This window comes from Eulemur rufifrons, chromosome 5 (genome assembly GCF_041146395.1).
Source record: "Eulemur rufifrons isolate Redbay chromosome 5, OSU_ERuf_1, whole genome shotgun sequence".
NCBI classification, from domain to species: Eukaryota; Metazoa; Chordata; class Mammalia; order Primates; family Lemuridae; genus Eulemur; species Eulemur rufifrons.
In genome coordinates, this window is record NC_090987.1 from 55,541,078 (window position 1) to 55,566,835 (window position 25,758).

At 51.2% G+C, this 25,758-nt stretch overlaps 1 pseudogene; it reads left to right on the forward strand.

The window, feature by feature from the left end:
- Positions 1-750: 750 nt before the first annotated feature.
- Positions 751-24,607, forward strand: LOC138383197 (rho GTPase-activating protein 27-like; annotated as a pseudogene).
- Positions 24,608-25,758: the final 1,151 nt, after the last annotated feature.

Genomic DNA, 25,758 nt, shown 5'->3' on the forward strand with positions numbered 1-25,758 from the left:
GTCTCGGTGCAGAGGCACGGGCCGGCTGGGCCTGGGAGGAAAACCTCCAAGCAGAATTTTGGAAGAGGAATAGATTTTTTTATCAGAAGATCTTTGTAAAAATGACTCTGAATTATCCACGAAGAGTTAGATGTTTTTTCCTTAACTGTTTAAAAGTCAAGGAAGCACAAGAGTCATTTTAGAAATGTTTTCACACAAAAAAGTTTATAATGAGGGAAAAACAAAGGTTTTGGTGTTAAGTTGGTCAGCTGCCATTTACCTGGAAGTTATTCCTCTGGTCTCCCTGCAGTGTTTGCCATGAGATGTGCTGTGTTTTTAACTTTCACGTACTGATTCCTGGAGAGTACCCTACTACGTAATGAAGGCAACCGTCTAAAAATTTGTAGAAAACCAAACTTCAGAAACTATTTGTGGAAAATGCATTGCTGGTCAAAGTCAGGCTCTTGTCCCCCCTCCTGCTCCCCCAGTGTGAATCAGCGCTTGTCTGACTGTAGCACCGCTGGGCAAGGTGGTAGCTCTCTTCTATTCTTTTTGGTCCTGATCTGAGAAACTACCTTTGCAACTTGCTGGGACATCTGCCATGTTTTGCTTTTTTACGGAGGAAGGAGCACATTCCTCCTGTGGGCGGTTGGCATGGAAGCCTCCAGGGTTAAGTGGCTCCATTGAGCTCCCCTCGGGCAGGGGCCGTGAGGGGGGGGGAAGGGAGCGGGGGGGGGGGAAGGGAGCGGGGGGTGGGAGGAGATGACCGCGATGGGGTGCGGAGAGGAAGGGTCCCGTCGCGCGCCGGCCTCGGCGGGGGCCGGGGGCGGCGGGGTTCCCGGTCTACCGCAGCGGGTCCGGGCACCCGGGGGGGGGGGGGGGGGGGCCGGCGGATGCGGTGGCGGCGACTCTGGATGCCAGCCGGACCCTTCCAGTGGATCGCCCCAGCTGCGGCGGGCGTCGCGGCCGCCCCCGGGGAGCCCGGCGGGCGCCGGCGCCGTCCCCCGCTGCGTCACGCGGGCGCGCTCGAGCGTCGTGGTGGGGAGCTGCCGGGAGGCGGGCGTTCTCCCCGCCCGGCCCGTTCCCCCCTCCCCCCGCGCTGCGTGCGCCGCCGGGGTGGCCGGGGGTCAGCGCGCACCGGTCCCCCCGGCCGGGTCTGCCCCCGGGGCTGCGGTTCCGCGAGGCGCCTCGCCTCCTCTGGCGCCTAGCAGCCGACTTAGAACTGGTGCGGACCAGGGGAATCTGTTTCTTACAGCTGAGGAGTACTCCATGGTATGCATATACCACATTTTATTAATCCACTCATGGATTGATGGGCACTTGGGTTGTTTCCACATCCTTGCAATTGTGAATTGTGCTTCTATAAACATTCGAGTGCAGCTGTCTTTTTTATAGAATGTATTTTTTATAGAATGTCTTTTGTTCTTTTGGGTAGACACCCAATAATGGGATTAATGGATCAAATGGTAGGTCTACTTGTATCTGTTTAAGGTATCTCCATATACCTTAATCCCCACAGGGGTTTCACTAGTTTGCAGTCCCGCCAGCAGTGTATGAGTGTTCGTGTCTCTCCGCATCCACGCCAACATTTATTGTTTTAGGATTTTTTGATAAAGGCCATTCTCACTGGAGATAAGTGATATCTCATTGTGGTTTTGATTTGCATTTCCCTGATGATTAGAGATCTTGAGCATTTTTTCATATGTTTGTTGGCCATTCTTCTGTCTTCTTTTGAAGTTTCTGTTCATGTCCTTTGCCCACTTTTGATTTCTTCTTGCTGATTTTCCTGAGTTCTAAATAGATTCTAGTTATCAGTCCTTTATCGGATGTGTAGCATGCGAAAATTTTTTCCCATTCTGTAGGTTGTCTATTTGCTCTTGTGACAGTTTCTTTGGCTGTGCAGAAGCTTTTTAATTTAATCAGGTCCCATTTATTTATTTTTGTTGTTGCTGTGATTGCCTTTGGGGTCTTCCTCATAAATTCTTTGCCTAGGCCAATGTCTATAAGAGTTTTTTGCACATTTTCTTCTAGAATTCTGATAGTTTCACACCTTAGGTTTAAGTCTGTTATCCGTCGTGATTTGATTTTTGTGAGAGGTGAAAGGCGTGGGTCCTGTTTCAGTCTTCTACATGTGGCTCTCCAGTTTTCCCAGCACCATTTACTGAATAAGGAATCTTTCCCCCAGTGTATGTTTTTGTCAGCTTTGTCAAAGATTAGATGGCTACATGAGGATGGTTTTATATCTGGATTCTCAGTTCTGTTCCACTAGTCTGTGTCTCTGTTCTTGTGCCAATACCAAGCTGATTTAATAACCACAGCCTTGTGGTATAGTTTGAAGTCTGGTAAATTAATAATTCCCATTTTATTCTTATTGCCTAAAATTGATTTTGCTAAACGGGGTTTTCTCTGGTTCCATACAAAGCGCAAAATTATTTTTTCTATATCTGTGAAAAATGATGTTGGTAATTTAATAGGAATTGCATTGAATCTGTAGATCACTTTGGGTAGTATAGACATTTTAACAATGTTGATTCTTCCAATCCATGAGCACGGTATGGTTTTCCACCTGTTACATGCTCTGCTATCATAAGAGGTTATTTTGAAAACCTCTATGCAAATCAATTTGAAAATTAAATAAAATGAAATGCACCAGGCCTAGATGGTTTCAGAGGGAAATTCTACCAAAACTTCAAAGATAAGGTAGTCTCTAAATTGTTCCAGAACAAAAGAAGGATATTTTCCTGATTCTTTTAAGAAGCAAGTATAATATTGAAAAATAAAACTACAAACCAATATCTCATATTAAAATTGAGGCAAAATTTCAAAATAAAATATTTATAAACAGAACTCAACACCACATTAAGAAAATAATACACCATGACCAAGTGGGAATTAAATTTAAAGTACAATTGGCAAATGGGGAGAAAATACTATATTATAGTATATGTCACAGCCAAAGGGCTAATCTTCCTCACATACAAAACACTATTTAAAAACTGAAGGAACAAAAGATCAAAAACCTAAAAAACACTAGACAAATGACACAAGTTTAGCAATTTACACAAAGATATAAATATGGTCCTTAAATATACAAAAAGATGTTCAATCTCAGCCATCATAAGACAAATGCAAACCCAAACAAGACTGAGATATATGTAAAGAATGGGAAAGATATACCCTAGAAACACCCATCAAACACTCACCAGAAGAATTCTAGGGTGGCTAAATTCACATCAGACGAAGTAGACTTCAGAACTAAGAAAATTACCACAGACACAAAGGAACAATACATAATGATAAAAGTGTTCATTCATGAAGAAAATATGCACCTATGAAAACCACCGTAAAATACAAAAAGAAAAAAGCCAATAGACTCGAAAGAAAAACATTAAGTTCACAATTATATTTGGACATTTCAATATTTTTCTTTCAGCAATTGATAGAACAAGTAGATGGAAAATCAGCAAAGATGTAGAAAAACTGAATGATACCATCAACCAATTGGATCCAATTGACATTTATAGATCATTCCAATCAACAACAGTAGAATACATTTTTTTCAAGTGCACATAAAATATTCACCAAGATAGATCATATTCTGGGCCATAAAATACAAGAATTGAAATCATACAAAGTATGTTTATCCTCTGACCATAATAGATTTAAATTAAAAATCAATAACAGAAAGATATCTGGAAAATCTCCAATTATTTGAAAATTAAACAGCTTACTTCTAAACAACCCATGAGTCAAAGTCTTTAAAAAAAATTAGAAAACATTTTTAAGTAAATGAAAATGAAAACACAACATATCAAAATCTGTAGCATACAGACTCAGCAATACGCTGAGAGAAATTTACAGCATTTTTATAAAGAAATTTAGAGCACTGAACAACTATATTAGAAAAGTAATATTTGTAGCCAGGTAAGGAGACACAGGCCTGTAATCCCAGATATTTGGAAGGGTGAGGTCAGAGAATCGTTAGAGTCCAGGAGTTCAAGACCAGCCTGGGCAACATAGCAACATCCTGGCAAAAAAAAAAAAAAGGAAAGAAGGAAAAGAAAACACTAACATTTCTAAGCTTTCACCTTAAGAAGCTAGAAAAAGAAGATCCTGATATGACTTAGAGACCTTGTCCAGCTTTTATTTTCCTGAAAATCTTTGTATAATAGAGACAATATCATTCTTTCACTATGTAGCTGGGTTTGTGCTCTGAACTGAGTTTTTCAAAACAAAATCATTTATTAGGGCTCATACATGGTTGGTAAAGTTATATGGAAAAACAAGGGAATTATTAACATAGATCAAGGTAAATTATATACAAGATACATTTTCTCATTTTAAAATTTGAAAAAATACAAAATAAAATGTATTAAACAGGCAGGGCACGGTGGCTCATGCCTGTAATTCTAGCACTCTGGGAGGCCGATGTGGGTGGATCGTTTGAGCTCAGGAGTTCGAGACCAGCCTGAGCAAGAGCGAGACCCCATCTCTACTAAAAATAGAAAGAAATTATATAGACAGCTAAAAATATATATAGAAAAAATTAGCCGGGCATGGTGGCACATACCTGTAGTCCCAGCTACTCGGGAGGCTGAGACAGGAGGATCCTTTGAGCTCAGGAGATTGAGGTTGCTGTGAGCTAGGCTGACGCCATGGCACTCACTCTAACCTGGGCAACAGAGTGAGACTCTGTCTCAAAAAAAAAAAAAATGTATTAAACATAGACTTTTTCTGGCTCAGTCTTTACTCATCTCAGGAACAACCTCCCATGACCACAAAACATACCCCCCAGAACTGCTTGAACTTCACAGTTCTTACTTCTAAGTAAGATAATATTTTTGATCAGATTATTTTTTCCTGTTACTTAAACAGAATAAAGAGGAAATGATTCTTCCACAATTAAGTGATCTAGCCATCTGAGTTTGCAGCCCATCTGGTGCGCACCATTGTTGCTCACCAGATGGACTCCAGAGTGACGTACTGATTTGTAAGTCACTATGTGCCAGTTAAAAACATGGCAGTGGGTCAGGCATGGTGGCTCATGCCTGTAATCCTAGCACTCTGGGAGGCCGAGGCAGGTGGATCATTTGAGCTTAGGAGTTGGAGACCAGCCTCAGCAAGAGCGAGACCCTGTCTCTACCAAAAAAATAGAAAGAAATTAGCTGGACAACTAAAAATATATAGAAAAAAAAATTAGCCAGGCAAGGCGGTGCATGCCTGTAGTCCCAGTTACTCAGGAGGCTGAGGCAGAAGGATTGCTTGAGCCCAGGAGTTTGAGGTTGCTGTGAGCTAGGCTGATGCCATGGCACTCTAGCCTGGGCAACAGAGTGAGACCGTCTCAAAAAAAAAAAAAAAAAGCTTAAAAAATATGTGGCAGTGCCTTGGTCATGTGTCCATACTTAGGCTGCAGGGAAGGCTGGAAAAACAAAGAAGATTTTAAGTTTCTATAGGTGAGGAGATTTCTGCCTCAAAGATGGTGGATTCCACAAACTCAGGAAGAGAATACAGAACTGGGTGCAAAAAGTGTGAAAATAAAATGTCTACTATTAGCAAATTTTGTATGTCAAAGATCATTGTGTCATGGACCTGGAAGAAATTAGCAAGGGGAGAAGATTGGGAGCTTTTGGACTAAGCACTGAGGAATCCCAACATAGAATTGCCACATTGAAGACTGATCTGTGGAGGAGAATGACAAAGGACCCCTGGAATCCCAGGAAGCAAACCAGCAGGGCCAAGTGTGCTGAGAACAGTGGGAGAGAATGCTTCATGATGCAGGAGTGGCCACGAGTGTGAGAGGCTGCGGAGAGGCCAACTAAGACAAGTGTGGGGACAAAAGTTTTTTGAAGGTTCAGGCTGTGTTTGAAAAGTTCTGTAACGATCCGATATGAGTATTCAACTGTTAACTACCGTACTTTCCTATCTTTTTAACCCAGTCTGTAAAGCATGATGTCACCTCTGCAAAGAACCAGGTGACATTCCTTAGGACATCAGGATAACCTCTGCAAGGCTATGCAAAGAGCTAAAGTGCTGATAGTGCCTGCCCCTTGCAAATTGTCACAGACAAAAAACATTTTCTGGACAAATAGCTGCACGCCAGGTGCCAGAAGCTGTGCCAGTTGCTCCAGTAGAGATGCCACAATTACCATAACAGCACTTGCAGTTGGAACCACAACCTGATTATTGTAAATCCGCAGTGATTTCCCCATGACTCAGCTACCTTCTTCACAGGCTATTTAGGCACCTGTCAGTGGGGCTGTGATCAGAATCAGCGCCTCTTCACTTTCCAAGTCACTGGTGGTGACTCGTCCCTTCAGGGGTGGGGAGTGGCTTTGGGTTCACTCATTTAATGAAGAAGTTTCCCCCAGGTTTGTCCAACCATAAAAGCCCTCACCCCACATGGCAGGAGCCAGTTGCTGAGGACATCTATTCCAATGACACATTTAGGAATGGGGGGATAACCACTAGCAGGTCTGCAGACCTGCTGAGCCCACTGTGAGGACTTGGGCCACAGCTCCCGCAGTCCTCTAATATCCAGAAGCCCCTACCTTAAGCAGGAGAAACAAAGGCATTTTGAGTATCCAAGTACATGTGCTAACTCAAAATCCAGTATTAAGTAGCACACTGGAAGGATGACTATCTCCCCTTCTCCAGTGAATGTCTGTCTCTTTAGGGAAGACCTGGAAGAAAACTGCAGCACACACTTGAAGCCACATCACAGGGAACTTCTTCAGGAGGATCTGGGATCCTCTGCAACCAACATACCTCAGGTCTGTGACTCAGATTCATGAGAGACCATGATTCCCCACTGTGATGATTCCATCGGGCAGACTGAAGATGGCCACCAATTCTTTGGCATTCCTCGACATTCCTCCACTTGGGAGGTAGCCTCCATGTCCCCTCCCCTTGAAACTGTGCAGACTTCTGAGACCTTAACTAAAGAATACAGTGAAAGTGACCTCATGCCATTTTCTAGGCCTAGATCTTAAGACACTGGCAGCTTCCACTTTCTGTGTCTTGGAATACTCCCTTTGGGGAAGGCAGGAGCTATATAAGAAGTACAACTACCCTGAGGTCACTGTGCTGTGAGGAAGCCAGAACTAGCCACATGGGGGGGCTGCATTCAGGGAGCATTGCCCACCAGCCCCGGCTACTGCAGCCATCTCAGCCCAGCCACCATCTGACTACAGCTACCTGAGAGACCCCGAGCAAGAACTGCCCACATTCACACCCATTAACAAGCAAAACCCAGAAAATAACAAGTGCTGGTGAGCATGTAGAGAATTTAGAACCTTGGTGCATTGCCGGTGGAATGTAAAATGGTTCAGCTGCTGTGGAAGACAGTATGGTGATTCCTCAAAAAATTAAACATAGAATTTCCATATGATTGAGCAATTCCACATCTGGGTATATACCGAAAAGAATTGAAAGCAGGGACTTGAACAGATATGTGTACAGCAGTGTTCACAGCAGCATTATCTGCAATAACCAAATGGTGAAACAACCCAAATGTCCGTTGATGGATACGTGGATTTATCCATTTAGCAAAATGTGGTATATGCATATAATGGAATATTATTCAGCCTTATAAAGGAAAGAAATTCTGACACATGCTACATCACAGATGAATCTTGAAGACATTATGCTAAATGAAATAAGCCAATCACAAAAAGAGAAATATTATATTATTACACTTATATGAGGTACCTAGAATAGGCAAATTCATAGACACAGAAAATAGAATGGTGGTTGCCAGAGGGTAGGGGAGCGGGGATGGAAAGTTAGTGTTTAATGGGTACAGAGCTTTACTCTTGGGAAATGAAAAGAGTTCTGTAGATGGATTGTGCTGATGGTTGCACAACATTGTAAATATCATTAATGCTACAGAACTGCACATTTAAATATGGTTAAAGTAGTCAATTTTATGTCATATGTCTTTTACAAAAAAGAAAAAAAAATCCACAGAGCTGTTCAAGATAATGATTGTTGTTTTAATCGACTAAGTTTTGAGGCAATTTGTTATACAAAAATAGATAACTGGAACAAGACCTAAATTACTGTTGTTAAATAGAGCCAGCATAGACTACTCACCTGTTTCATTTCTAAGGCTACTGTGACCGATTAGCCACTCCCAAATATCCTGTGGTTCAAAACACTTCGATTAGTACTGAGTCCTAACTACCCATGAAAGTCATTGGCCGATCTGGTCTTTCACCCTCCTTGGGTTCCCTTCCTCTGCACTGCCCCGGGGAAGTCCTGAAAACTTAGCCTCACTGATGGTGGGCCGCCACTGCAGGCCAGCCCACGGAGCCAGCAGCTGCTGAAGCGCGTCCTGGAAATCTTACCCGCACGTCACGTCTGGATCCTGTGCCAGATCCAGGCCAAGCCTCTGTCTGGGTCGACATGCCTATCTCTTCACAGAAAAGGAAACAAAGGGAAAGAATATTGAGTGCTTTTGTGTCTTACACAAGATAAAATTTGATTACAGGATCTGCAACTTGCTAGTCCTGGGGGAGCTCTGAATCCTAAAGTAAATATGAAGGTGTTGCCACATCTCTGTGTTTCAAGCAGCTGCCATGCCTTCTGAAAGGCATGAACATAGAGCATTCAGCATGCAGAAGACTGTCAAAGGGTTTATTTTTATTACGTTAAACTGTGCTGTGTTTTCAGTGATCCCAGTGGCCTGGCAATGTGATCCAAGGGAGCCAACTGGGACTACTGTACCATCTGGTCAGATTTGGTGGGAACATGGATGCCAGGCATATGTAGAACTCAGAACCCAAACTTCACGGGGACTTATACTATCTTCTCTCTCTCTCTCTCTCTTTTTTTTTTTTTTTTTTGAGACAGTCTCGCTTTCTTACCCCTGGCTAGAGTGCAGTGATGTCATGGTAGCTCACTGCAACCTCAAACCCCTGTGCTAAAGCGATCCTCCTGCCTCAGTCTCCTTAGTAGCTGGTACCACAGGTGCGTGCTATGATGCCTGGCTAATTTTTGTATTTTTAGTAGAGATGGGGTCTCACTCTTGCTCAAGTTGATCTGGGGCTCCTGAGGTCAAGCAATCCTCCTGCCTCAGCCTCCCAGAGTGCTAAGATTATAGGTATGAGCCACTGCACCCAGCCTACTATCTTCTCATTTCTTAAGATTTGCTATTATTATTTTATTTCAGAGACAGGGTCTCACTGTGTTGCCTAGGCTGATCTCAAATTCCTGGCCTCAAGGGATCTTCCCACCTCAACCTACCAAATAGCTGGGATTATAGGCATAAGCCATGGTGCCCAAATTTCAAGATTTACTATTTCTTACATGCCAACTTTCTTTACTTATTAATCTCCTGAAAAATGTCAGCCATTTCTTTTGGCATACCTCGCAAATGATCAAAGATAAAACCTAAAAGCCGGTGGATTAGACAATAAACTATTAAGAGGAGAAAGACAGAAGTAAAGAAAACAAAGGAGAGAAACCAAAACCAAGTCAAATCAAAATGAATTTAGATATAAACAAATAATGGATCACAAAACACCTTCCTTCCAAGAAGAGAAAAAAGCAATAGAAATTTTATCAGTTATGTAAATCATCATGATTCAGCTCTTCTGGTAATGAATAAGAAATAGGGGTGGGGCGGGAAGACACAGGATTTAATATTTGGAAATTTATATCGAGTGTGAGTTAATTTCCTTGATTTCTCCTTGGGTGTGAAGCATCCTCAGAGTAAATGTTTCTAAGTGTGAACTAAAATAAAATTTTAAGGCTCACCCCCCACCAGCTGACTGAATGGACCCCCTCATGGCCAAAGAAATATCCTAAAACTAAATTGCCTGCCAGGAGGAGGGAGGTGAGACATGCCTCATCATGCCACACTCCCTTCTTGGGGACATCCCTTGTAACCCATTGACAGGCCTAAGGGTATGCAAGACAAACCTGCAGGTCCTCTATTTACACAACAAATCTATGTCCAGTGGCTCCTCTCTGATAAACAGCAACTATTTTAAAACATTCCAAGCCTTTAGACAAAGCTCCATGTCTTTAACCAATTACAAGACAAAGAAGCTTTAAACCCACCTATAACCTGTAAGCCGCCTCTTTGAGATGGCCCACCTTTCCGGGCCAAACCAATGTATGCCTGCCATGTATTGATTTATGACTTTACCTATAACCTCTGTCTCCCTGAAATGTATAAAACCAAACTGTAACCCAGCCACAGTGAGTCCACTTGCTCAAGGCTTCTTGGGAGTGGTTCCAGTTCATGGCCCTCAAATTTGGCTCAGAGTCAATCTCTTTAAAATTATTTTACAGAGTTTGGCTTTTTTCCATTGACAAGACTGACACCCAGACGTGGAGCTCAGAGAAGACTCAGGACTGCCAAAGGAGCCACACAAAGTCGGTGCTAGGTACCGGCATGACCGTTTTGGGCCCTCCGCTCAGAGCTTCTCCTTTGGTGGAACTGGTAAGTGGTCCTGAGCTCCAGACCTCCCATTTTTGGTTGATGGTCTTGGTTTTCTCTGAGCTGGTTCTTTTACTAAGAATTGTTGTTTTGGATCCTAGATAAGTGAGAGACTGGAGAAGGGGCATCTTAATCACCTCCCAGCTGGGGCAGCCCTGGGTGACCGGGGTCCTGAGTGGGAGTTGCCTGGGGCAATTCCCCAAGACTGGAGTGGCCCTATAGGAAACCCCCCAACAAATTAATTAAAAGAAGACTCCCCTAGGAAACACAGCAACTTGGCACCTGGCCTGCCCAGATGTGCAGCCCTCAGCACCCAGGCAGCCAGCGCAGTCGGTCCCTGGACGACCTGGCAGGCACCACCGAGTGCCTCCTGCCGGCCTCCTCAGGAGCCCGGGCCGCTACAAGGCCTGCAGCATGGTGGGCTCCTGGGTGTGCCCACGGCCCCTGGCACACAGAGACTCTGAGAATGTCTATGAGGCCATCCTGGACGTGCAAGGCCAGCAGTGGGAGGAGAGCCCGGAGCAGCAGGTACACAGCTGGGCGCTGGGGTAGAGGGGAGCGGGTGGCCGCGCCTGCATGGAGTCAGGGTGCGAGGAGACCTGCTCAGCTTAGCGTCCCGCTAGACGCCCGCCACTGTGTTCACCGACTTCGGGTGAACTCACTTTCCCCAAACCCAAAATGAAAGAGGTACAGGCTCACAATCTCTTCTCTGCAATTCCCAAGTGCCAAAGCTCCCTGGAAGCCCAAAGGATTTTGTAATTCATCCGGTGACAAAATTTCATTTGAACCAATATGAGGATGTTGACAGTCTTTATCACACTTGGCATGAATATTCATGTTTTGCTGCAGAAATGCAACTAAACTTAATCGCAGGGTGCAGCCCAAGCCCTGCCGGGAGGTTATGTAACCTCTGGCAGGTGTGCGCTGTCCTGCAGCGGATCTGTAGTCTGAAACGCACCTGGACGTGGGGTGGGGCTTGCGGCCCTGCACTGGCTCCAGCGGCCTCGCCTCCCTCCCTGGAGCTTGGGGGTTCAGACGAGATGGATGTGAATGGCAGGCATCCATTTCCCTTTTGGGCTGTTTCCAACATTTCAGTTTCTTTCTTTCTTTTCTTTCTTTCTTTTTTTGAAAAAACCAAAACCCAAAACCTCTTGATGAGTTTGTTTCAGAAAGAAGGCCAGTTATGGTAAGGGTGAGGAGGGAGGGTTCTCTCTTCCGAGTCCAGTTGTGTTAATTCGGGAAATTGAAAATAGAGCACGTTTTAAAAACACTCTTACATCCTCAGAATCCTGCCGGGGGCCCTGACATCTCGAACTTTAGCAACTTTTCAGGGAGGGCGCCCTGAGGAAAACAAGATGCGCAGAAACCGTCTGACCCCTTCGCCAGGGGCGTGATTTCCCACAGGCCGTTCACTTCTGGGGGGCTCACTTCCTGTCGGGGTCTCGGTTTGTTCCTCAGCCCAAAGGGAGGGTCAGAGGCTCGGATTTGACTCCGCTGGGTGCCCTGCCAGCTGCTGATGAGCCACCTAACTGCCCCAGCCCAGTGTCCCCGAGTGTAAGCACTGTACCTAAGGATCAGGATTGTGGCGACCCTTAAATGGGGCGGGGCGCGGAAGCGCTGGGCAGTAGCGGACGGTCCCCTCAGACGACCTGGGGTCCCCCTCGGCGCTTCCCTTCGGGTCTGCGCAGCCTTCACTAGGGTTTCTTCGGGGGCAGCCCTCCCCCTGGTGGCCAGGGTGGGGAACAGCACCCGGCGGACCGGGATGCAGGTGGGGCCACGTGCCCCGTGGCTCTGCCAGCAGGCAGGCAGCTTCTCTGGGGTAGGTGGCTGGATGCCAGCGCTCCTTCCCCCAGCGCCCCTTCGTTTCTGGGCAGGCTCCCGGTGGCGCGCTCCCAGGCACATTCTCTGTCCCGGTGACGGTGGGAGTGTGCCTGCTCCTCTGAGCTGTGCCCTGGAGGTGGGGGAATGGCCTTGCCCTTGGACAGTGTGCACAGAGAGTGTGTGCTGAGGAGGGGTGAGGAGGCAGCCCTTGACCATGAACCAGGGCTCTGTAAGTCTGCCCAGGGGCCAGCACTTAAGAGCCCAAACCAAGGAGGAAGGAGATCCCCCAGGTCCTGGCATCTCCAGTTGCTGAAGGCAGGCGCGAAGGTGAGGATGAGAACGGCGTGTAGACAACTGGCCAGAGCCACTATATGGCCGAGGGTGGAGCCTTCCCCAAGTTTAAGTGGATGGGCAAGAGCCAGGAGACTGGGAGGCTGAGGATGGGGAGGAGGGGACTGCTGAGAGGGGATCCTGGGAGAAAAGATGAGGGAGGGCCCAGAACAGAGAGGCAAGGATGTGAGGAGGGAGGCGACCAGGGTCACTTGGGAGGGTGAAGGGTGCCTGTCTGCAGGGCATCAGCTCAGGGATTGGGGCAGGCTACTCGGCAGGCCCAGGGCACCCCCAGAAGAGAGGAGCCTCTGCCATGTACGGCTTTTTACAGCCTTGTCATTCACCATTCACTCAAATAGCACATACTGAGCACCTGGTGTGTGCTGGTCACCCTGCTGCACACTGGGGACCCAAAGCGTCATAAGACACAGTCCCAAAGGAGCTAACAGTCCCGTGGGCTCTCATTCAAAGGCTTGCACCCAGGGTTAAGCTCCCGGCATCTTGGAAGGCAGGCATAGGTACCCCAATTTGCCCTGAGTACAAACAGGTTCAGAGAGGTTTAGTGACTGGCCAAAGGTCACATAGCCAGGAAGTGGCTGTGTCCAGGTCAGTTCTGGGCCCTATTTCAGCCAGGTGACCTTCAGAGTTAGCCACCCTGTTACCCTCAGCAAGAACAGTACAAGCCAAAGGCAAACAAGTGCTCACTTTTCTGCACACACCTATGTGCCCAGCCCTGTCGTGGCCATGAATTCCAAACCCTGACCTTGCTATCTGCAGCTGAGGGTGCAGTAGGAGAATCTGACATCCCAGGAGAGGGCAGAAGCAAAGGCTTCTGAGGAGGGAGGGATGGAGGAGGGGGGGTGAGCTGGGTGGACACCTCTCCTCCAAGGTGGCCACTCAGGGAGCCAGGGAGGCCTGGCGAAAGCCTCTGAGGCCCCTCCCCTGAGACCACAGTCCTTATTTCTGGGGGCGGTCACCATCCCACCCCAGAGGCAGGAGAGCCGGCAGGGAGCCCGCTGCTGCTGTCAGACACTGGCCACTGGGAGGAAGAGTTACGACCCAGTTGCCACTTCTTACACAAACAGCCCAGGAGGCGCTGCACCTGAGCAGGCGGCCTGCACGGGAAGGAGCCCAGGGCCCTCATCCTCCCTCCTCCAGGAACTGTGAGTGGACCCCTCACCTGGGGAAGGAGGCTGCCACGTTTTCCTGTCCTCCCCCCTCCCCCAGACTCCCCACCAGGCCCTTCCCTATCCCGTCCAAAAACTCACCTGGTGACCCCTCCTCTCTGGATCGCAGACCCGCTCCCACTTCCTGGGGCAAACTCCAAGGGAAGCCCGAGGTGGCCATGTCTGAGATACAGCAACTGGCCTCGGGACAGATCCACCTGTCCACTCTTGGGGCCAGCCAAGGGCCTTTGGAAAGTGGGTTTGGTAAGAGCAGGGGCCCTGTAGCCAAGCTGAGGGTACTCCAGAGAGCTCCCCGCCCCCCAGCTAGGGCAGCCCTGGGTTGCTGGCTGCTTTCCGCACACCTGGCCTAGCTTTCCCTCCCCGTGACTCACCTGCTGCCCCAGGGCCCGGGAGCCCCGCTGCCCAGACTGTGACTTGGCTTGTGAGAGAGCAGGTTCTTGGGTCCCCCCACCAACCCCACATAGCTCTGGCCACCCGGAGCTCTCCCCACCTACCCTTCTGTCCCCTGCAGGCTGGGAGGTGGCCCCATGGTCCTCTGGGGATCTCCCTGGAGCCTTGGCCTCATTATTCACCTCTCAGCCCCTGGTTTCTGGCAGCCCCAGGCCTCCTGAGATGGGCCCTTGACAAGCCCACCCACCTCCTCTCCTCCTTCCCGGGCCCCAGCAGTCGGCCTCCCTCTGCACCTATTTTCTCTGCCTTCCTGAGCTGACCGAGTCCAGCGGTGGGAGGGGACGGGCATCAGTACTGAAATGTCAGCCTGCACGGGTGGTCAGTGCCAGGCCCTGGGGCATGGGAAGAACATGACACGACGTGACAATGCGATATGCTGTGGTTGTGATATGATGTGGTGGCGTGTCTGCTGGGTGCAGGATCTAGCTGGGAGAGGAAGTTCTAGGGCTGCCTCCTGGAGGAGGAAGGTGTTGCCAGAGGTAAAATCTAAAGGTTTCTACGATTCCTTCCCATGAAACCCTCTGGACCCAGGGCTTTTTCAGTGGCAGATTTTTTTCTCAGTGTTAATTAGATCTATTCAAGTATCTACTAGTTCTCTAGTTAATTTTGGTCATTTTATATTTTACTACAAAAGCATTTGTTTTCTCTAGATTTGTATATATTATGCTTTTAAAATTTATTAATTTCTTTGTGGCCAAGTAAATGATTTTTTTCTAAGTTTTTCATAGACATATGGAAAAAATATACACTTTCTATTTAAGGGATAAAAGGTCCCTCATGTATCAAATCAAGTTTATTAAGTTTATTGATTATGTATAATTCAAAGTTTCACTTCCTTTGTATCCTTTTTGGTTTTTGTCTTTTATGCAAATTCTGATGAAGTTTTATTAAACCTCCCTCTCAAATTTTCCCTATAAAGTTCTTCTGGTGCTTTTATTAGTTTTTGCTTTTCATATTTAATGATGCTGCTTTTGGGAGCGTGCAGATTTTGAGTATTCTATCTTTATGAATTGTGCATTCCTGTCACTACATGTCATCTCTCTTTATCATGTTTTAGTACTTAATCTTACATTTTACCCTTCTATTTTTAATACGGCCACTCTTTATTTTACATTATGTTACATTAAAAATAAATCTTTTTATTTTCAACCATTATCATTTTTTAAACTGTATTTCTTGTATACATCATATCACTGCATTTTAAAACCTGAGCTGACTCTTTTACTAGGAGAATTCGATCTGTTCGAGCTTCATTTAATAACTGATAGGCTAATTTTATTTATTTATTTTCCACTGAGGAGTCATAAATTCTCGACATCTTATTTCACACCTGAAAACTTCAGCATGCATTTCTGAAAAGTAATGTTTTGTTTTTCATAACCACCCTACCATTATTATAGCTGACAAAATTAACATTCATTTCTGAATGTTTCTAAGACCTAGGCTATGGTCAAATTGCCTCCGTTGTCCTAAAACATCTCTCTCTCTCCCTTAGTCTCTCTCTCTCCTGGTCTGTTTGCACCAGGATCCAGTCCAAGGTCGTGCCTTGCTTCTGGCTGTCTCTTTAATTGCTTTTGAACACCCCCCACCCTTTCCTTTGCCTTGACGCTGACTTGTCAAGAGACCAGACCAGTTGCCCCGTGGGGTACCTGTCTGTCGTGTGTGCTGGCTTCCTTGTGGCAGCGTTTCCCTGTTCTAACCCGTGTGACCTGTGAAGCGGTAGGGTCTGAAAGGTTCAGGCGCGGGGATCCCCAGGGCTCAGCGACAGATGACACTAAGGAGGCAGGAGTCACAGATGATTCTACCTGAGTAACAGGTGATGCTGACACGAGAAAGAGAGACAATTTGATTTTGGACATCTTCCCAGGCCTACAAAGGACACCCGGCAGCAGTTGGACGTGTGAGCCTACAGAGGGGTTGCGAGTTGGTGACCTACAGCTGGTCGTGCTCTCGCAGGCGGCAGAGCGAGAAGCCAGGTGAGACACCGGGCACTGAGGCCGTGGCAGGGGCGGCGCAGCCCCAGCCCAGTCAGGCTGAAGGAGGACCGGATCTGTCAGCAAGGGAGTGTGGAAGGCCTTCCGAGCAGGGGGCTGGTGTCTAAGTGAGGGCCAGAGAAGTCAGCTCTGAAAAGGAGGAAGGGAGAAAGGAATTAGTCGGTAAAAGGCGATGCGAGCTGGGCCCAGGGAGCACCCAGGCCACTTGTTTGTTCCTGCCCAACATCTTACTTGCCTCTATGAGTACACAGCTGTGACATCTGGCTTATCGATATCTTATTATTGGTAATAAATATAATTAATGCAATTGTCCCATCCATCTGCAGCACTAAATACTTTGAAAAGCACTTTCAAGAACATTTCCTCATTCTATCTTCACTACAATTTCTGGAATGGGCAGAGTAGACATTTTATACCTGAGGAAAGTGAGGCAGGGAGGCATTGTGACTTTCTGAAGGTCACCAAAGTGGCAAGTGGCCAAGTCAGGACTGTGTGACCCCAGTGGTCCTCTGAAAGTCACGTCTCCTTCCTCCTTCCCTAGGTGGGCGAACCCCCGGAGCCCGTGTGCGCCAACGTAGAGAGGCAGCCTCGGGCCACTTCGCCGGGTGCTGCCTCGGACCCCCACCCCAGCCCTGTGTGGGGGACGCACACAGGCACCAGCACTGGGCGCCCCCTAGTACTACAACCCGGACACGGGCGTGACGACCTGGGAGTCGCCCTTTGAGACTGCTGAGGTCTCCGCCATCCCGGCCACCTCCCCGACCTCCGTGGGCAGCCACCAGAGCCTCGAGACCGAGTGGAGCCAATACCGGGATGAGGAGAGCCGCAGGGTGTTCTTCTGCAGCCCCGTGACCGGCGACACCGCCTGGGAGGGGATGCGCCCGAGACTGGCCCCGGCGGCCCCAGGGACCAGAGGGCGAGGGGCGGGGCTATCTGCTATCCCTCTGGCCCCGCCCCCTGCTCCACCCAGCCCCAGGGACCCAATGGCAAGGGGGGGCTGGTCCCTGCAGCCCCCCATTCCCGAGACGGACTACCCTGAGTTGCTGACCAGTTACCCAGAGGAAGACTATTCCCCGTGGGCTCCCTCGGGAGCCCAGCCCCACCTCTCCCTTCACCACACCCCCCGGCTGGTCTTGTCACACCAGCCAGGACAAGCAGAAGCTTTACACCAACCACTTCGCCCCAGAGCAGGTAGGGGCAGTGGACAGATGGACCCAGACAGCCGCGGGTGGCTCCCCTCTACTTTCCTCACTATGAGCTCCCCTTGGCACTCCAAACCGCAGCTCCCACGCAGACCCTAAGCCAGCCCAAGACTCGAAGTCGCCTGCATCTGCCTCCCCGAGCTTCTTGCTGCTGACCTGGACACCGGTTGGAGGGAGCCTTTTCTCTCCTCTCACGAGCTGGGTGGGGGGCCCTGATCCTCCCGCTCCCCACAGCGGGTGAGGTTGGAGGACCAGCACGGGAAACAAACAATACTTCTACAGCCCAGACGACTCCTCCGTCCGATGGGAGCTGCCCCAGGTAACCAGCTGGGGAGAGACGGGGAGACAATATATGACAGTGTCTTCCTCCCCAGGACTCCGTCCCTGCCCCTTGAAGCATGCACAAATCTAGCCAGGACAGTGACACTCCAGCCCAGGCCAGCCCTCCTGAGGAGAAGGTAAGGGGGTGGCATGAAGGCCCTGGCAGGACCACCACAGAAGAAACGGGGAGTTTCTGGAGATCCAGGGGGCAAAGACTGGGTGGGACACATTTGTCTCCCCCATGGCCCCAGCACTAGCCCCCAGAGGTGGGTGAGGCTGGGAAGTGGGAAGGAATCTCTCCTGCCGCTGCTGCCGGGGAGCAGGCGCCACCCGCTCCAGCCAGGAGGCTGGGCTGGTACGGAGCGTTCAGTGGAGACACAGGCCCAGCCCGTGGGGGGTCCCAGCCGAGGGGGAGACTGGCCTCTGCCCCCTATGCCTCACCCTCTGGACTCCCTGCTCGTTCCCCTTCTCTTAGATCAGGACCCTGGACAAGGCAGGGGTGCCGCATCACACCAGGACGGTGGACAAAGGAAAGCGGCTCCGGGGAGAGCCCCTCTGCGCCTAGACCTGGGCAGGGTGGGCCTTAAAGATGAAGTTCACTCCCCACATGCCAGGCTCTTATTAATCTTCATAGTGACCTCATGAGAGGTCCTGTGAGGAACCTGAGGCACCAAGAGATTAAAATGACTTGCCCAAGGTCACCTGGCTACCAGGTGTTAGATTTGGGAGTTCACCCCTCACAGTCGGGTGCCCTAGGCCTGTTCCTAAGCTCTGTGCCCTGCTCCTGGGCATAGGAGGGGCCCTCAGCCTAGACCAAATCTAAGTCCTGCCCACCCGCTGCTTCCCCACCCCCATCTAGGAGGAAGCACTGGAGGGCCTCCTGGCCGGTGCTGGAGGGTGGTGTCCTGACGTTCTTCAAGGACTCACAGACCCCAACTGCAGTTGGCCTGGGGAGGCCCAGGCCCCCAGGGCAGGGCCCCCCCCCCAGCCACCCTGTCTGGCTTAGAACAGACCAGATCTGAGACAGCGGTCTGTGAGTGTCCAAGGAGCTGGGCCTTCACAGGGAGCGGGTGACGACAGCAGGTTCACCCCAGGACAAGCAGTTTTAGCCACTCGGGGATGGGGAGCAGTCCTTGAGGGTGGACAGCTCAAGGCTGGAGGGCGGGGAGGCTGGGGCTGGACACACCTGCTCACAGGGATGGGGCTCTGCTCCTTCCATCCGTCTCCTGGGCGGACAGGCAGCAAGGGACAAGCCAGCCAGCAGGATCTCTGAGTTCCAGGAACCGTTGGGTCCCTTTCACCCAGCCACCTCATCCTGTCCCTACAGCCACAGTGTGGTAGCAGGTCCCTCAGAGCTGAGGGCTCCCTGTGACCCTGCCCACCCTTCCTCCCTGTCCCACAGAGGCAGCCTTCCAGGTTCTGCACCCCTGAGTACACGGTGGAGCTGAAGGGGGCCTCTCTCTCCTGGGTCCCCAAAGGCAAATCCAGAAGGAGGGAAGGGTCGTCTTGTTGTCCAGGGACCCTCACTGTAGGCGAGCCCCAAGGAGGAGCACCTGGGAAGAGCTGGGGCTGGAATTCTCAGGGATCAAGGCCATGGATTCTGTAGTTCCCTCCCCAGGAGCTGAGTTACTCGTTCTTGCCCTGGAGGGTGGTGAGAAGTAGAGGCCTCTGGGAGATGAGACCCTGTATGCCTAGAATAGTGGCTGCTAGAATGGTGGCAGCATCCCAATCTGAGGCAGGAAGCTCCCTGGCCCTGGTGCTTACTCTGACGGGCTGGGCAACCTGCTCTTTCTCCCCGGGTCCCCATCCTGCCCCTGGGCCAGAGCCCAGCTTCCCACTGGACTGGGTCCCCAGTGGGTAAGCCAGGGCAGTGAACGGGCTGTCAGGCTCCCCCAGCAGGCAAGGGCCCTCCCACGCCACGCCCTTCACTGTTCACGCGCTGTCTCATTTTTCTTTTCTTTTTCTACTTTTTGGAGTTAGAGTCTCACTCTGTCACCAAGGCTAGAGTGCCATGGCATCATCATAGCTCACAGCAACCTCAAACTCCTGGGCTCAAGCAATCCTGCTGCCTCAGGCTCCCGAGTAGCTAGGACTACAGGCACACACCACCATTACACCACCATGCTTGGCCAATTTTTTAAAAATTTTTTGTAGAGACAGGGTCTTGCTTTTTTGTCCCAGCTGGTCTCAAATTCCTGGCCTCAAGCAATCCTCCTGCCTCAGCCTCTCAAAGTGCTGGGATTACAGATGTGAGCCACTGCACCCAGCCTAAACCTTAGCTCTTAAAAAATGTCTAGTGTGTAGCTCCACAAACATGGGATCTAGAGACATGAGGCCAGTGTCTGCAAAAGAGCTCCCCAGAGGTTTAGTTAGGAGTCTCAGGGCTGTTGGGTTCCATATGATGATGATAGCCAAAAGCATAACCTTGTACCTCTTGGCTCAGAAAAAGCCATTCTGCAAGGAGCCTGAGTGTGTAGCTTTCTGATGATTCACCAAGGTTCATTCAGTTCTAGAACCAGGATATCTACAGAGCAGAGTTGGAAAACTGGTTTCGTCTCGTGAGCTACTCTGATCTGGAGCTACCTTGAGAATTCTGGAGCCTTCTCCAGGCTTGGCAGGGTAGGGTTCTGTGATCAACTAGCAATGTCTGCTATAGTGTCACGTGGAGGAGGGACATCACATTTGCTAGCCATGTGCCTTCTCTGACCTCGAGGGACAGCCTTCCAACAGTTCTCTTATGAAGGTCATCTGTGGGCTTTTGATGAAAGTGTCGGAGCAGGACTTTCTGAGCTGTTGGCGCTGGCCAGGAGCAGGAGGCAGATGGTGCTGTTGGAAGCTGCTCAGGCCAAGGGGAGGCTGACAGTCCTGAGTGGAGGTCAAGGAACCCCCTGCCTCCTGGCTAGCTGGCGGCCACCCTCTCTCCACTCTGGGTGGCCTGTAGGCCACTCCAGGACGTTCCTCAAGAGACAGCCCAAAATTCTATATCATCAAGGACAGATGGGTTACTGGGGCCCAGGAGATGTCCACACTAGGTCTTCCTAGTCACCCCAAGCCACAGAAAACGTTAGTATCAGTCCCCCAAGAGCCGCTAGTACCCTCAGCCTGCCTGTGCGTGCGGCAGGATCGACGTGTCCTGCAGTACGTTGCTGGGTAGCTATGTAGCTCGGCCACATTTTGTTTTTTTAACCAGAACGAATCTGCAGAACAGCTTTGTCTTCTGCACGAAACTTTCAGATACGAGCTGACTATGTTTTGAGAGAGCTGCCACGGAGAATGGAGGTTGTTTTAGAAGTGTCATTAGGCCACTCTCTGGGGTCATCCCCAGCAGGGTCCCTGCCTGCGTAGATCACAGTGAGGCTGTGCTGGCCGCCGCTCAAGGGTCTCTAGTCATTGTAAGGGAGGTGGAGGGGTGGAACATGCGTTTTTCTTTTTTTCTTCATTTTAAAGCAGTTTAAATATTAATAGTATTCATGTATGAGTTTAAAAGGACAGTCGAAAGACAGTCGTCTCTGATGCTAGAAGTTGTTCCTTGTTTGAGACAGTTTCTGCTGCCTCTCCCACTGGACCTAAAGGGCAGGGTTGGCGGGGGCTGCCACTGCCCAACATTGACATTAACCCTGAACTTGGTCCTCAGAGCCAGAGGCTACGGAGGATCCATCCACTCAGAAAGGGCTTGGAGCTTCAGGCCTGTTGTAGCCAGTTTTCTTCTGGCATTTTGTTTAATTTCTGCTTCTCGAATTTCTGCATCTCAGTAAAGTGGGCTGGGGGGTGAGAGAGGGTGGGGACTCCTGGCTGCTAAAAGAGGGCAGCACTCTAGGTCCTCAGTGAGCATAAGGGAGGGGCACGGAGGACACTCGCTTCCTCTGGGATCCGCTTTCAAATTCTCTCTCCCCACATCTCCTTCCCTGTCAGTTCCAGTGGCCGAGGCTGTCCCTCAGGAAGCTTCCCTTCCTTAGATTTCTGCAGGCCAGTGCTCTGGGTGAGGGCCGCCACGTCCTGCGGGGGCTCATGTGGAGGTGGGTTGGGGCAGGGGAAGTTTCCCCGACAGCTGAGCCATGCAGATCTGCGCTCCACTGCCACTAGCTATGTGCCCATGAGGAAGCTGCTAAAACTCACTGAGCCTTGGTTTGGTCATCTGGAACACAGAGAAGCTGTCACCCACTGCTTTAAGTGTGGCGGAAGCCCTTGGTTCCATTAGACTCTGAGTTCCTGGGGGTAGGGGACAGGTCACCTCCATCTCTGTACCCACCTGCCTCGGTGCCAACACCCAGGGCAGACTCAGGGAACCAGAGATGACCCAGTGATTTGTGTCCCTCTAGCTACAGAGTCACAATGGCTCGGAGTACGTGATCCAGCATGACTCAGACCATCATCAACACCTGGCACAAGGCCATTGCCCATGGCATCCAGGAGCTGGTAGGCAGGGCCTGGGGTCTCTAGGGCCACTAGGGAGGGGTGGCCAGCTGTTATACAGGGCAGCTGTGCCACTGTGGGACACAGGGAGCTCCATGGCACCAGTGGGCAAGCGCCACTCCCTGCAAATGCAGTGTCCCCTGCATGGCTGGGATGGCAGGATGCTAAAGCAACTGCCTCTGTCATCTGTGAATCCAGCCTGGGGGTGGCCCTGCAGGCACCCTCTCCACGTGCGGTGGGGAGCTCACCCTAGAGGAATTTCCCATTTTCAGGGAGGCAGGAGGAAAGGTAAATATTCTGGGAACCAACTTCAGGCTGGAATGGCAGGCTGAAACTAGAAGGTAAAGTTTAAAAGTATTGATTTCAAGAGTCTCCCATTTCTTAGGTTCAAAATATCAATTGTATAAGTAGAGATAGGGCAGGTCCCCTCTGACAACTATTTACCTGGAAATGACCTGGGGGTTTTTGACCCGTAATTCCCTATGAGCCAACACTGGGTGCAGCTTTTGGCTCTATTAATAGAGGTAGGAACCCAGAGCCAGAGAGGTGATGTTGGTGCAGTTGTCGGCAGTACTCCGGCCCCAGCCGGAATTAGAAGCTCAGAACTGGGAGCCACTTACTGGGTTACGACTACAGGAGCTGAGGAAAATACAGGAAGAGGGGCCAGGCACTGGGAGGTGGGTAGGGGAGGACAGGATGACTGATTCCAACACCTGTTCGGCTCCAGGCAGCTAAAGGAGGCCAATGTGCTGAGGTTCCATAGTAAAGGTGAGAGGAGTTAACCTGGGTAAGGGAAGAGAGATCCCTTTGCCTGAGGACCGTGCCTGCTGGGAGGGCATTTCAGGTCCCTTGCCCAGCCCCAGAAGGACCCTCAGCTGGCCCAAGGTCCTGCCCCTCTGAAGCTATGTGATTGCGGTCTGCAGACTTGCCCCACCCCCACCCCCCTGCCCCAAAGGAGGAAAGTGAGAGCGGCAGTGTGGCCTTCGAGTCTAGTGAGCCCTGGGAAGCTGGCAGGAGAAAAGGATGACACGCGGCTGAGTCCCAGTGTGTGCAGGGCACAGGGTGGGGAGCATCCCAGAGACCTCTCACAGCGGGTGGTGATGCCCCGCTGGGGCCAGCCCTGCCAACAACCCAGATGCCACTGACAACTCACAAGGTCCTACTTTCCCCTACATCAGGTGCGCCCACCCTGGGCCCCAGGGGTCTGGAGAGCGCAAGTTTCTGCAGGGGCGGCCCACGCTGCCGTCGCTGCGGTAGAAGGTCTACATCAAAGGTACCGGCTTGCAGAGGGCACGCACGGGTGGCGCAGGGCCGGGCGGCGGCCGCTGAGCGGCGATGACGAGCCTGTCTCCCAGACCAGGTTCAGCCGCGCGCTGGCTGCGCTGTGCCAGCAGCAGCGGAGCCGGGTGCTGCGCTTCGTGCCCCGGTGGGTCGCGGTGCGCGGTACTTGGGGTGGGCTGGGCTGGGCCTCCTGCCAGGACTGCAGGATGGAGACCCCTGGGTGGGCGCAGGGTTGAGTGGGGAAAGAATAGGAGGCCTTGAGTAGGAATCACAGCAGGGGCTTCAGCCCCACCCCTCCCAACCCGGGTCCGTGCCTCCCTCCATCCCAGGGCTGGACATGGACAGGCTGTACCGCATCAGTGGAAACCTGGCCACTATCCAGAAGCTGCGCTACAAGGTGGACCACGGTGAGGCCGGTCCCCATGCCTCTCCCCGGGGCCTGAAGGCGCTAAGGGGCCCTGACCTCCCTTCCTCCGCCCCAAATGAGCGTCTCGACCTGGGAGACCGACGCTGACGCTGGGAGGACGTGCACCTTATCACGGGCGCCCCGAAGCTCTTCTTTCGGGAAGCTCTTCTTTCGGGAGTTGCCCAGAGGTGGGGAGGATGGGGCAGGAGAGAAACTGTCCTGCCTAGGGCCACCGCCTTGGCCAGGCTCTGTGCCACCACTCTTGCTGACCCCGCTCCCCTCGCAGAGCCCACCCTCCTCCTCCTCCCTCCCTGTCTGACTCCCCTCCCTCTGATCCTTCCCTTGCTTGAGTTGCACGACCAGGCCCAGCGCAGCCGTTGTGTGCATGACCTGGTGGGTTCGCTACCCGCCCCCAACCGCTACATGCTGCGGCTGCTCTTCCAGCACCTGTGCCGGTGAGCAGGGCGGGTGGGTGGGAATGGGGTGGCGGGTCCTGGCAGGACCCCCTCCACGGCTCCCCCTAGCTCTGAGCCCTGATTCCACCTGCCTGGCCGCAGGGTGATGGAGCACGGCAAGCAGAAACGCATGTCGGTGCAGAGCGTGGCCATCGTGTTCGGGCCCACGCTGCTGCGGCGGGAGGCAGAAGAGAACAGCATGCCCATGACCATGGTGTTCCAGAACCAGGTGGTGGAACGCATCCTGCCGCAGTGCTCGGATATCTTCCCGCCGCACTGACTGCGGACCTGCGACTGGGGGCGGCTGGAGGCCACCCAGCTGGACTTCAGGAGACCCTCCGCCTCCCTCGCGTCTGCAGGCGGTTGTGACGTCCTCACCTCTCGGTTCCGAGGCTATGGTGACCCCTGGTGGGCAGTTCGCAAAATGTGATTTTTTTTTTTTCTGAGGCATGTCTTGTTTGGGGTTAATTGGGTTCTGCTTTGTATGGCAGTGTCGCCCCCTGTGCGCATGCGACAGTGTGCGGCTGAGTGTTCTGGGAGAGACCATCCTGGGAGGAGAAATTTGGTGAGGGGGCTTCCCGGCTTCTTCGGGCCTTCCCCTGAATGAGGCCCTTCACCAAGACCTCGTGTGTCCCAGCCCTGTGCGGACCGTGAAGCGGCTAAGACAACTGCCCCGCTGCCCAAACAGGACTGACCCGGCCTCCAGCGTGGGCAGCCGGACCTGCCCTCCTTAGGCCTCAGGGATGAGGTTGCTGCGGGCCCGCCGGCAGGCTGGCTGTGGCCCAATTTCACCTGCTTTCCTGTTCTGGCTCCATGCTCCTGCCCTCCCTGACCCGCTGGTGTTCTGCGCAAGGGTTCTTCATGTAGGCTAAATGTGCACTCTGAACCTGCCACTTGACATACACCGTTTCCACACACCGTCCCATTTTACAGATGAGGAGACTGAGGCTTGCAGAGGCAAAGCGACTTCTTCAGGGCCCAGTAGAGGATCTGACTCCCCAGAAAAGGCTCCTCTCACACTAGAGCACAGCCGGGGGGTGAGGTGGGGGCCCTCTAGCTGTCAGGTATCCCTGTCTGGTGCCCACCTAACCTGAAGGGTTGAGAGAGGCTGCGGGGTGGGGCAAAGGAGGACACAACCCCAGGATAGGAAGTGTGAACCCTGGGGTCTGCAGCCCCTCCCTCCTCAGACACGAGCCACCTCAGTTTACAGATCTCGGCCCCCCGCCCTACCCTCCTGTTCATGTTTTCAAAAAATGACAGCTACTATTTATTGGACATTGGTACCACACCAAGCATTTTTCTTGGCCTATCTCCTTGTTACTCACAGCCAATATTTATTGTCTGCTCTTCTGTGCCACGCACTGTGTCCTGGGCCGGGGACTGCACACACTGCCTGCCCTGGTGGAGCTTATAATCCAGTGGGTGGGGCTGACCCACGCCCACGCCCACCCCAGTGCCAGCGGGGCCAGGGCAAG